The following is a 13,509-nucleotide window of genomic DNA, read 5'->3' as shown; positions in this document are numbered from 1 at the left end:
ATATCAGCTTGAATCAAAATAGGGCTAATTTAACGAATTTCCCTCATATATTTTATTAGCATTTTATTATCGTTTGTGGCACAGAAGAAAAAAAAGTTGCTGAGAAAACATGAAAGTCACTAACTTTCCCTGAAGAAACAGCAGTCTTCTACACCTTGCCAAAAGTATTCTTACCAGGATCTGTGCTGTGACAGAGACGGCTTTTTGAAAAGCTCTCGAGGCTTGTCGAATTCTTTACCCACTTGAGTCAACAGCAGCGCTCTGTTTCTGGGCTGAATGAAGGCAACACAAAGGCTATCTGAGATCGCTACCTGTTGCCATGCTTTTAATGGCTAATGTCCCTGGTCAGAGACCAAAGATCAGCTACGCCAGACATAGAATAAACATGGGAGGAAAAATAACTGCTGGCACACCAATGTGGGTGTGGGCAGGGCTGCGCTGCCCCAGCTGAAGCCCCCGCAGACCTCCAGGGGTGCTCGGGAAGGACGATGGCTCGGACCTGGGGTGCAGGTCAGAGAAGGAGGCAGAGGAGCTGTGTGGGAGGAAGAGCACCCAACGGTGATATAGCACGAGTCTCTGTTTTGTTCCATCTACTGGGCAATCCTTCCTGCTAAGTGTAATGTTTCATAGTTGCATAGTCTGCATACCTTTAATATTTTATGTTGGGGTTATGGAAGGGGGGAGAGCTAGCATTGAGCCAAACTCCTCAAACCACATTATTCTGTTTTGTTCTTCTCTGTAAAAACACCTCTCAAATAGCCGTAATTTGGATACAAGTCTACTTACTTAACCGTTCGTTGTCACACACCAAAGTTCAGTGTCATAACATGATCCCCTAGCAGTGGTTTTCCTACTGTAATCTTGATGGATGAAGGAAGTGCTGACAAATGGTAGTAATGCGTTCTAAAAGTGTCTCTGTGTAACATGGCAGAGGCAACAGCTCCAAGGGAGCTGCAGAGACAGGCTGCATGGGAAGCTCCTCCTGTGCTTTTGGAGCTGGCTTGTCAAAATTCAGTTGAAGCAGAAAGGATGAGTTGTGATCAATATTTTTAGAAGGAAGAACTCCTGGGGAGCTCATGTCAGCAGCCTCTCCTGTTGAACCTGGCAGTGAGGAAAAGAGACTGATTGCTGGCAAGGGACAAATTATCAGTGCATAAGTCATCTCAGTGTTAGACCTGGCTCCAGGACTGAACTAGATGGAGGTTCACTAAAAATTGACTGTATTAAACCAGGTGTTTCATGGTGAAGAGAGAAGTATTTTCATGGCTACATGGCCTGTTGGGCTGTTTCTCACCAGTTCCTCACCCCCACAAGACTCCCCAGGGCCTGGAACAGTGATGCTGCAATGGGGCCAGTCTGAATTGGGTCCTGAGACTCAGTTCCAGTCTCAGCCTGAAGGTTACAGCATATTTTTCTCTGAGGATGTTAAACTTTTTATTTATTTATTTTAACATTGCCAGATTTGAGGAAAAGGACCTGTATGGGGTAAGAGCTCTAGTATACTACCTTGAAAGAAGACCTTCGATCTTGTGGGATGAGAGTGGTCACTCATCCCTTGGAGTTTTCAAATCCAGATGAGATTTGGGCTGTAGTTTAGTCCTTAGTTATTCATGTTACCATAGAAATAGATGGATTCATCTTCTGCCATTTGCTGCTCAAAGCTTCAGCCTACACCATCTACAGATAACCTCTAACTTGTGAGCCCCAGCCCTGCTGAGGCCGTGGCCATGGGGTTGGGTTTCCCATCTTTGCTTCTCCCAGGAGCTCCACATGTAGCAGGGAGTTTTCTTTCTTTCTTTCTTTCTATGATTGGTTTGCACTCAGCTTAAACATTTTAAAGCTCACAGAAAACATGCTTCAGTTCAGCTTCTGACTGGAAGACAGTTTCTCCATTCAATTACATTCACAGTTTGGCTGGCTGAAGCCGAATGTTTTCACTTTGCCTGCAGAATATGCTGTGAAAATCCAGGCAGCAGGAATTGCAGAGAGGTTGAGGTGTTTTCACTTCTTTGTTATTCTCCTTACAAGGAAGAAAAATCAATGGTTTTCAAATCAGTGCATTAAAAATCTCTCAAATGGGCTGTAATTACAGGCCCATCTGTTGCTGGATTGTTGAATTGCCTGTGGCAGAGATGCATGAAGATCTGCCTGCTTGGTCATTACAGAGCAGCCCGGGATGTTCCCCACAGTGGCGATGCACCCACGGGTGGCTCTGCCCCTTGGAAGCACTCTTGGAGGAGAAAGCATGGGCCAAGTGGCCAAGCTTGCCCTTAAGTCCCTCAGGTGAACATTGCTCAGCTGTTTGCCAAGAGGTTGCTTGGCAAACAGCTTTTCTTGCTGTGAGTTTCAGATCAGCAGCTCTCAGTAGCCACAGAGCAAACTCATTGCTCCTTCAGCTCTACAGCAGGTAGACACGTTGTTATTAAAGCCTCAGTTTTTGCCCAGTCCTTTCTGTAGAAATTTATATCTTTTTACAGAGCTTACTGCTCTGCAAATAAGCTTGTCTGTCTCTCTTCACAGACACTGAAGCAGTGCTTTCCCAGCGCTGAACAAGAACTCCTAATCTTAATCTTTAACAGGCAAAAGCTCACTTACACCACTTAGTTTCTACCAGCAGCATCTTGTGGTTTTCCAACAATGTTTTTGGTATTTTTGTTTTTCAGTGAGAAGTTCATTTTCCGCATTTTCTATCAGAAATATTTAATCAGATGGGATTTCAGATGGGATTCTTTTTTTTTTTTTTTTCTATATATCTAACCAAACTAGCCATCAAACTCAGTGAACCTTTCCTGCTTTTGACACATGCCTGAATGGCAGTTATTTGTTATTCAGACTGCTTTTTGCTCAGTTCACTGATGATGAAGTTCACCGGTGAGCTGGCAGGGCTTGGCTGGAGAGAAGTGTTGGTGTCGCATGCAGTCATTCCCCACCACTCCTGTCCCTCCTCCTGCTCCTGTCCTCGATGCAGCACTCTCCAGGGGCACAAGTAGTACTGAGCAGACAGGAACAGTCCTGGAGCTCCAATTCTATAATCTTTTGGAGCCCAGAGATTTTAGGGATTGAAAATGTATTAAAATAATTTTACCTACATCTTTCTTCTTTTTAGTCTTTAACTCGCATCCTAGAAGAGTCTCTCAGACAGACTCAAGTGACGAATTTCACCGTCATCTTAAAACAAAGAGGAAAATGGCAGGATTTCAGCTGCAAAGCAAATCCTTTCCAAAGAATTGATGGGTTCCTTCAAAAAAATAAAACAGGAAAAATAATAGAGGTGACCAATGGCTGAATACAGAATATTTGTAGGAGGATGTATGTATGTGCACATTTTCCTGTTTTAAACCAGTGTATTTCTCTATTGTTTGGCATTGTTTGCAGAGATTCACTCTGAAAGTCCATAATAAAGCATGATTGGATGCATTTTCATTTAATTCAGGGGTTTTGTTATTGACAAGATGATGTCCTAACAGCATATTTTCTTCGAAATGTGACTTTCTTTTGTTAATCTTGTGCTTACATCTGTTTAGACGAGTGTGAGTCTGTATTTTTGAAAACTAGTTTATTTGCAGACCCGTAGCTCAGGTGAAGCTATGTCTCTGAACTCCTGTAATTCTCTGAACTATGCACACGATCCTGTACCTGTAAGAGGTTCTGTTGCTCAGCATCACGCAGCCATCCTAAACAAGTGATAGGGGCCACAGGAAATACGCAGGGAGTCCAGATCTGTCACAAACAGACTGATTTTCCCTCAAGCTTGCTTATCTTCTAACAGTGCAAGGAAAAGAACATCATTATTAATTAGTAGGAAGCATGAAACTCTTTCCAGGTATCTTCTAAAGAAAGTTCACCGTGCTTCTTCATTGTTCAGTTGTGCAAAACACATTCCCTGCATAAATGTCCTCCTCCCCTAAGCACGTCAATGCCACTGAGGTGTTCAGACACTGAAATGGAGATTGTTCCCATCCTGGCATTTCAAAAATTTGCTTTGAGGGCTGCGCTGGAGCTGGTGAAGTCAACAGGTCCCTTGTGACCTCCGTGGGTGGCTTTTTGTGCACTGCTGTGACCGGGAAGCAAAGTAATGAAGTGAGTTACTTAATGATTCATTATTCATTTTGTAGTTATTAATGGGATCAGCAGCCAGCATCTCAAGGCTCCAAACTTGTTTGGTTTTCTGCCAGATTCCTCATTATGCACATGTAAACACGGGCAAATCATTTAATAGAACAGGCTTTATTAAATAAGCAGAGAAGCTTTATTAAATAGAAAGCTCCTGAGCTCTAATGACAAATATTTACAAGCTTGGGGACTTGTTGCAGGATTGGAAGAGATAACAACAACTTGGTAAAATCAGGTGCTCGGTAAAATGCTGCATGCTTCAGGTTTCAAATAGAACCTGCTGCTTCAAATAGAACTTGCTGTTCTCTCTGAGGAGAAGGGTAGGAAGATGCTTTTTGACTTACAAGTGTTCTCCAGCAAAAATACATGGAGTGTAGAAGTAATAAGATTCCCTAGCATCTGATAAAATCATAAACAAGCCTCTCTTCCACGTTACCGGAGAGAAGGTCATAGCTGAATGATAATATTTCTGGTGATCAAAACCATTTTCTTTTAAATGTAGAGCCAGAAAAATGTGCAAGGTTTGGATTTTTGTTCATGTTTCAGAGCATGCTACATAAAACATGAGTGCTATGTGGACACCTACTTAGATCTTATTCCCACCCTAAAGTAACCCTTTGAATAGTCATAATGAGTCTTGGGCAACAGAGGACCACCTCTGGCCCTTGCACTTGAGTCTCCAGCTCAGACAAGCTAGCAGCAGTCCTTTCTGTGCCTGTAATAAAATTCTGCAGTATAATATGATTCAGGCCGTGTTTTCTGCATGTATTCTTTTTCATGGTCTCTGCTAGCACTTTAGCTGTCTTCTAATGGAAATGACTTGCAGCTTACGGTCCTGTTAAGAAATTAAGTCTGCAGACAAATTCACTTCAATTTAGTGCTTTGAGTTTAATGAGAAGCAGACACAAAAAATGAAAAATTAAAAACAATCTCGATGCGCATGTGCCAATTTGTGGAACATAATAGCCTCATTATTAAATTCAACAGTCAAATTTGCTTCAGTGCTGAAGTGAGCCTGTCTCATTAGCAGGCTCACTATTGCTAGTAAGTGTTTAGTTAATGGGTAGAATATGTCTTCTTGGATTCTTCTTGGCACTTTGCATGTCTTGCTGTATGAAGAACAAACATTACACAGTTTTTTATCAACTATAATGTCTTGTACTTAAAATATTTCAACTCACCCTTTTAAAATGCTCTATCAATACCTATTTAATTTCTTTCCCCAGGGAGTATCATGCCCATTTTGCTGGCACAGTTTGTTCTGCGAAGCTTCGACTGTGAGTTGATAACAACACTGAAAATAAACCATCGGTATCTTTCTTTGCACTAGAGAATAAAATGGAGATATTTACTGAAAAGTGCTCTATTACAGTGACCAACAGATTTCACTTTAATGTCTGGAGTTTTATGAGACTATTCTTTTTGAGCCTAACTCTTAGAAAACATTTATTCTCTTTTTATTTACTTTTTTTTTTTCAGTCAAAATATTTCTTTCATGTTAAATTGCAAAGTCATATTGATTTCTGGTGAGGTTTTGTTTTGATTCTTGAAATGAAACCTCATTCCAGCAGCTCTACTTTTGCCTCTTTATTTTCTGCTTCAGGGAATCACAAATGCTCTCATCTGAGAGACTGGGAGATAAAACTTGGTAAAGAGGAATTTATTTGTGCTTCCAGTGCCACATTTCAAGCCGTGACTCAGGCTGGTCAACTTTCAATAAAACTTTTTTGGAACAACGTATCCCCAAAAGAATCCAAAACTCCTACTTCTAAACATGCGAGGAAGAGCATTACTTGAGATCGCCACTTGCTGATGTACGAGAGGCAGGGGTTAATTCTGGTTTTCAGAATATTTCTGATTTAGCCTGCAGCAGCCTCAGAATACTTCTTCTTTCCTCCCATGCCTAAAACCTGTCTTTGCAGGCGGATTGAAGTCTTTGGAAAATCAACTGGGGGAAATTAAAAAACAAACTCAGTCATGGAAAACAGAACTTACACACACCAAAAAGTCTGATGATAGGTGGAGGACTGATCTTTAACTGATTGGTTGTGATTTCCACTGAAATGCAGCAGATGGAGACGTGCAATACACTTATTTTGTATTTTGCCAGGTGTGTGTCCAGTGTGAGGCATACACCTCTGCAGTTTTAGTAACCACTCCAGTGAGTAACCAAGATTTGAAGTGATTACTAAAAACTGTTCAGCTAGTGAGCTTCGGCTGACAACTCTGGTCTCATCAGAAGCAAAAGCATGCTATTTATCCTGTACCAAAATGGAAACAGCTCGGAGCTTGTCACTGAGACTCACCAGGGGCTGCTGGCAGCTGGACAGGCAAGGAGCTGGGAACAAAGCTGGTGGCCACCAAGAGCGGTGTGCATGCAGACGTGGGACTGCTAGCTGGAGCTGGGATTGATCACGATGGACATGATCAAACACTGGGCAATGTTTGCTATGAACAACCTCACCTCTCTTCATTTTAAGACAGTCTGCGCGTGCTCCTTGGCCAGCCTTCCTTTGCTGTACAAGCCTCGCAAGGCTTTAGTTTCTGTGTAGTGGAAGTGCTGTGTACATGCCAAATAACTATGTTTATTATGGTCATTTGCACTGAAGAGAGTCCTAATGGAATCATGAAGAGCCATGACCTTAAACCAAATTATTTGGGCTGCAGGGATACAGAAGAACACGCAGAGAGCTCTCTCAGCCTTCACCTCGCCCTGAATGTGAATGTAACACTTCTTATTTCCCTGACAATGAATGAACAAGCTGCTGTGAGACTGCGACTCATCCCAGCTCTTCCCTGGGTAATTAAATGTACTTTTAATTTGTATTTGCTCACCGTGGCATCTCAGAAATATGCTTGAAGTCTCAGCAATGTGTGATCCCTGCTAACTTACACGGTCACCTGCTAAGGAGCCCTCTGGAAGTGAGCCACTTGCCCTCCAGTACTGAGGCTGGGGTGAAAGGGAGGTAGAGCAGGATGAAACCTGTTCTGTGCCATTTCTATGGAAATGTGCAGGTTTTATGCTCAAAACCTCTTTCATTTACAGGTAGAGTGCTGTACGATATAACAGATATTTCATCCAGTCATACAATGGGCAGCACTGCCTTAAGGCTCAAGGGACATCCTTAAACAAGCGTTAAATCGAATTTGCAGCAGATGTGAGCCTCTAGAGAAGTGCATACCTTACCTACGACCTCTTTTAAGGTTTATCATCTTTATTTTACTGTTTGTCTTCTTCATCTTCATACTAGTTAAACTCCCCCTGGCTGCTATGCTTGGGAAGCAAAGTAGCTTTGCTATTTAATGGAAAAAATTTCTCTTGACCAGTATGACTGCTTGTCAGAGAAGTTTAGTTTGTGGCTGTAGCATCCTCTGTCAGACCATGGAAATTCATAATTTACATAAGAAGTTTGCCTTCTTCTCTGCTCTTGTTTTTGCCTTATTATAGCATTTTACTTAAAAATCCTGGGTTGGTAATTTTACCACTACTTATCTTTGTGCAGTTTTTAACAGATTTTTTTTTCTTCCCTCCTCTGAACAAATGTCAGAAACAAGATGACAGATTTCCCAATGAGATTCACACGCAGTCAAGGCAACAATTTCTTGTAAAATAGTGTTTTCTTTAAATACTTCAGTGTTTGCAACCTTCAGCGGGGTATTTCTTCAGATGACGGAGGACTTATTACAGTAATTTTACTTACCCATTTTAGACAACATTCCCACTCTGCATTAATAATGTCTGCTTTTTCTCAAGAACATGTAATCATGATAAGCTTACCAAGTGTTGCAGCTTCTGCGAACAACTATTTTCTGTCACTGTCAGGATATGAACAAGTCAGGGTATTATTTCTGTGTCTCTTCCCAGACATTACATGTAGCCACTCCTTAACTTTCTTTATTTCCTGACATTGAAGATATGAACTATCTAGAAGCTTTGTGGCTCTCAGCATGTCAGGATCCAAGCATTTTGCAGCCACTGGTGTTATTTACATGCCTGGCAAGGTGTTCTCCTCTTAGACAGATGAGGAAATAAAGCATGGGGTAAATTAATTGATCTCCCCAAAGACATACATAAGTTTTGTGACTTATCACTGCTTTTATGTCCTCCTTGGTTAGAAACTGGAGAGACAAATCCTTGCTATTGCACTCTGTATATGCAGATGAAATGCAAAGTAAAGCAGTGCTGAGAAGTCTGTAATTATTTTAACTCCAAAAAATTTAGAGAAAGACAGACATTGAGATAAGAAAGCGGGTTATTTTGTTTGTTTTACCAAAATGTTTTAGAAATACAGACATATTAATTTCTAATTTGCTGCTCTCTTGACATTTTGCTTGAGATCTATAGTGGATCCTAGGACTACCCATGCAGCCTAATACCTTTCTGGCCAGCCTCCCCAGCCTCCTCTACAGCCAGTGGGGAGGGTTGCTGGGAGAACCTTACTTCAGATCTTGCTCCTCAAGCATGGGAGTTTTTATATTTGGTTAAAATGGGAGTTCAGCACAGACACTTAATTTATTTATGCTGAGGTCACAATACCTGGCCTCTTACCTGCAAAGCGCATCTGGAGAGAGTGGGCAGGAGATGCACACGATGGATTAGTGGGAAGCTGCTAATGCATGCTTGTGAGATCAAAATTCAGAATCTAGCACATCTGAAGCTGCCAAAGAGAGCATCTTGCAGGGGAAAAGCATGCCAAAGGAAGATCTTCAGCGTATTTTTTAGCTCAGTTGGCCTGAGAGCACCTCCTATCTGTCACTAAACAGCCCTCACTACCCTTCAAGGGAGCGATGGGATCCCGATGGCAGCTTGCTCCGAGGATCCTCCTACGAGGTAGAAAAGTGTCAGTGTTCCTGTGCCAGGAAGCACTGACATGCTCCAGGGCTTCCTATTGCTCTTCTCTGCTCACAGATCAGCAGGACCTTTATGCCACCTGAGGGTGTCAGGGCCCCCCCACCGATTTTATGATAAGCTGTCAGTGCTGGGGTCTCCCTCTCAAGCACTGTGCCTCTTCACAGCCAATAGGGAATACAAATCAGAAGGGAACATAAACGATCCTCGGATGTCTTCTCTGAGCTGGTGTCTTTGGAGGTGTGTTTTATGGCAACAAAACCTCACTACCACTATTTTTTTCCTAAGTTTTTCAAATATAGAAAGAAAAAGAGCTCTGAAAATATTCTCAGTATTTTTAGGTCTCTCTCTCCAATTCAAGGATGCTTGCAGAGTCTCCCAGCTACCACTTGTTTGACCTGCTCCCTCTCTCTCCTTTGCTCTTAGGGGTCACACTTTCATTTTGGGAGTCTTTCTTCTCCACAGCTAGAACGAGACTACACCCGAGATCAAACGATTTCCATGTTCCACCCGGAGTCCTTCGCATGCCGCTGCGGCAGGGCAGTGAGTGGAGCTCTTACTTGATAATTATTGACTTTCCTCCTCCTATTCCATATCGGATCTATCTTCTTCCTTCACCATTTTAATTGTAGCATGCATTGGAAGTGTTTCTGTACTGAATCCACTAAGCTAGCAAGCCAATCTATTCTAACGCTAACTCAATTTTCTTAATGTCAAGTTGCAGATAAACACACAGATATTCAGCCCAAATTTCCAGCCTAGAGCATGACTGGAAGCGAATACCAGCTGATGGAATCAGAGCTGCATTCACTTTTTCTCCACTTCCAGCAAGGGCAGATGTTTCACAACCACAATTATTATCTGCCTCTCTTTACTTCCTAGCTTTTACTTAGTGTATTGACAAGCTGGATTGGATTTGGAGGGGGCAGGAAGGCAAGCCTGAGCCACCAGAAGAAATCCATGTGATTACCTGAGCTCGCCGCCCTTCGCTGTTCTCACAGCTTGATAGCCCAGCTCCGAGTCAATAATGAAGCAGAAGGAAGTTCAGTGTCAGATTTTTCAGGGTACAAAAGGCTGGTGTTGTTATCTGGGCTGCAGTGACACAAAGCAAGGAGTTTTCCTGAGCAAGCCCAGTCGTCCAGGCTCAGTGTAAAGCTGGCTGGTGCTGGAGAACCCCCCTTCCCTCTGGCAGTTTGGTCCAGTAGACAGGGATCACCAACCAGCACAGGAACCTGTGCCTTGTTCCTAGCCTGAACCTCACCTTCTCCAGGGTTTAACACACATCTGGGTTTAATATTTAGTGCAATGCATTTTACTGGGATGAATTAAATATTTGAGAATCACAAGCTATCTCCCTTTCCCCACCCCCCAAAAAAAAAATCAAAAACAAGCAAACAAACAAAAAAAGAACAGACTGTGATATCTTATAGATACTCCAGTTATGAGGTTACTATTTTATTCAACCAGTGCGGTCAGTAGTGTAAGAATATCCCATTGGTTATTTTTATAAGCTTTTTGTCCATTCTAAATTTAAAAATCCCCAGTGTTCAATATTTTCCAAAACTTACATCCTGTTACCCCTAGTGATATCCTATTACATTATTTCATCTCAATTGTCTCTCATTTGGGTCATTCTTTGCATCATTCATTAGCTATAAAAAGCATTTACCCCCAAATGTGCTAGATTTCTGTGGCACTTGCATGGAATCCATCTTTCTCCGGGAAGCTGACTTCAGTGATTAATAACATAGGCTTCAAGAGTGTGACAGGTATGAGTAAATGCTCCTCAGTATGAGTAAATGCTGAAACATACATCAACTTTAAGAATTTTGTAGACCATTAGGTTCCTTTTTATCAAGCTTAGTCAAGCTGTGCTTTATTTGTCTCTGCTAATCTTTCCTTCTAAATGAATTTCTTGAGACTCCAAGTCATGCTTGTGTTCTGAGTGTGAAACAGCACTCTTATTTCAAAAACAAAGCCCAACAAAAGCACCCTCTTCTGAACACGAAGAGACCTTAAGTCTGCTTTCTCAAGCACCGCCATACACATCTGTAGGATTTATCAAGCCCTAATGAAGAATGCTGTCTCAATTTTGTGGCTAGCAGCCAGTTCTCAATACCTTAGATGTGAAATTAGATTATACTGAGACTAATGCACCACAACATGCCTTATTAGGTGATTTATAGCTTTGACTTGAGGGCCTTAATATGGGTATGTCTGCAAGGGGCACTTAGCATAGAGGTATGTATTTAAGAGATTTTTAGTCAAAGCCCATTAAACCCAGGACAGATGTTCTTATTCAAAAGCACAATGTCTGCACCAGTGGGGAGGCAAGAGAGGGACAAACTCTTGATTGCAACTCTAATGCTGTAACTCCTGTCTTCTGTTAATCCAACTCAATTTTTCTGTATATTCTCACAGAGACGCACTGGAAATTTAAACCCAGCACCAAAAATTTCATCCCTTATTGGGATAGGACTTCTGCTTGCAAAGATGTTACCAAGGTTTGTACAGCCTTGGTTAACTGTAGGAAACTATGTTTTAATGCAAAATTTTTTAATGTCAGTATTTCTCTGCCACTGTGGAAGTGGAAGAGGCTGCCCTGCACCATTGCTCATCTGCTTTTAAAGCTCTGCTGTATTCAGGGTGCAGAGGTGCTTCATGGTTACTGTTGAGGGGGCAGAGGCAGAAGATAAATGAAGTCATTGTCTGGATCACACCTCCATACGTATTAGCTGTTTGCATCCAGATAGGAACACAAGTCCTGGGAGACTGGAAGGGAACATCACATTTATTCCCCTGCTTTCAGAGTCAATTAGTCTAGAAGGGTTCAGAGAAGATATACAGCCCAGGTTAGAGACTATTTCCTGACACTGAATAGTGAATTTAAGGCCTGTAGTAAAGGCTGAAAGCTGAAATACCAGTGCAGTATAAATGAGAATCATGTGGACAGCACACACATCTATATGCATCATCTTAGATCCGTTTATGTTCCTACCACTGCACTTTGGACTTCACATAAATATGCTCATCTACACTTCTTCATGATCTTCTTAATTAATACACCTACTTAGATGACAGCCCAGTGCTAACAGAAGAATTACGTTGTCTAAATGTTAGAGCTCAAAAGCAATGCAAAGACTGCTGGTATGGGGAGGCTGTTTATGCAAGGTCCATCCATCTGACCCTTTTCTCCTAATAAAATGTCACACTGGGTAACACCGTGATATAATCAGTTACAGTGTAATTATTCTGTATCTACATGCAAAAGCACCAAAAGGGTAAGGGACTAATATGCAATATGAGGCACCTCGCACTGCTCCTTTCATCCGTCTTGCTGATAGTGCTGAAAAGGAAGATGAAACACAGCTCATGTTCCTCCATTCAGCCAGTGCAGCTGTCACAATAAAATATGTTTTAAAAGAGATAGAGGCTTCAAACCCACAACTGAGTCTGTTACTGTGTGTGTACCAAAACCAGCAGACAAAACTTTCCATCCAAAATAAATTGGAGACGATAGGAACAATCTCAATGGCACTGAGGAGAACTCATTTCTCAGGCAACACGGGCAGAGCCCTGAGCAGTCTTGCTCTGCAGGAGGTCTCTACGCCTGAAAGTTTTCCAGTCCCCCTGCCAACCACGTCAGTTGGTCTGATGAAAGATGTAGCTTCTCCTTGCATGGTTTGCCTCGATTTGGCTGAGTGAGGAATGATATAAAAAGACCATTCTCCAGGTGACCAAAGGTTGCACCTGTCGTTGTTAATGCTGGTCTGGGAGGCAATTTTGACGTGTTGTGAACTAAATATACCAACTCCAGATTGGAAAAGGAACAAAATGAGGACAGTCAACACCCAGTGGACCAGACCTTTGGTGGTGGCCAACATCATAATTCCTGTTCTGGGACGGTTACACTGCCAGACAGTTTCTCTTCCATAAATTATGCAGCTTGAAAAGATAAACTCCAAAACCAAAATACCCTAAAATTTTCTACATGTGTGCAACAACATCTGCTACCCTCTCTGTCAGCCTCAGAAATATAACAGATATGAGACAGCAACAGAAGACCTTCTTCTAGGGAAAAGAGAGTAGTGATCCCCTTCCGAAATGCTTAACTTGGTCTTGTGTTCTCTGTTATTCTTGTCTCAGCTGTAATGCTGTTGTGAATTGTTTAGACAGGAGGCAGCCCTTAACAAGCCCTGCTTGAAGGGCTGTAGGACTTTGATACCTGGCATTCTGAATATTGATCTTGTTCTAATGAGTGAGCAATTCTGCATGGATTAACTGATCCATGGCAAGTGCAAATCGTGTTCATGGTGAAGCTTCGTTGTCTCAAGGCCATCACGAAACCTAGGGCAAGAGGAAGATGCTAATAAAGGTGATGGAAAATGTGAGCTTGTCAGGAAACCTCTGCCTGGAAATATCTCTGTGGTGGTGTGTATGTCAGCATCCGATTTGGAAAATGACAGGGTGTCCATTCCCAGTAAAAACCTCTCATGCACTTGACCTTCTGCAGACAGTCCTTGCAGTAAATGTCTCCAGTGTAGCAC

Source organism: Anser cygnoides, chromosome 15 (assembly GCF_040182565.1).
Source record: "Anser cygnoides isolate HZ-2024a breed goose chromosome 15, Taihu_goose_T2T_genome, whole genome shotgun sequence".
Lineage (NCBI taxonomy): Eukaryota > Metazoa > Chordata > Aves > Anseriformes > Anatidae > Anser > Anser cygnoides.
Note: the sequence above shows the minus strand (reverse complement) of the source record.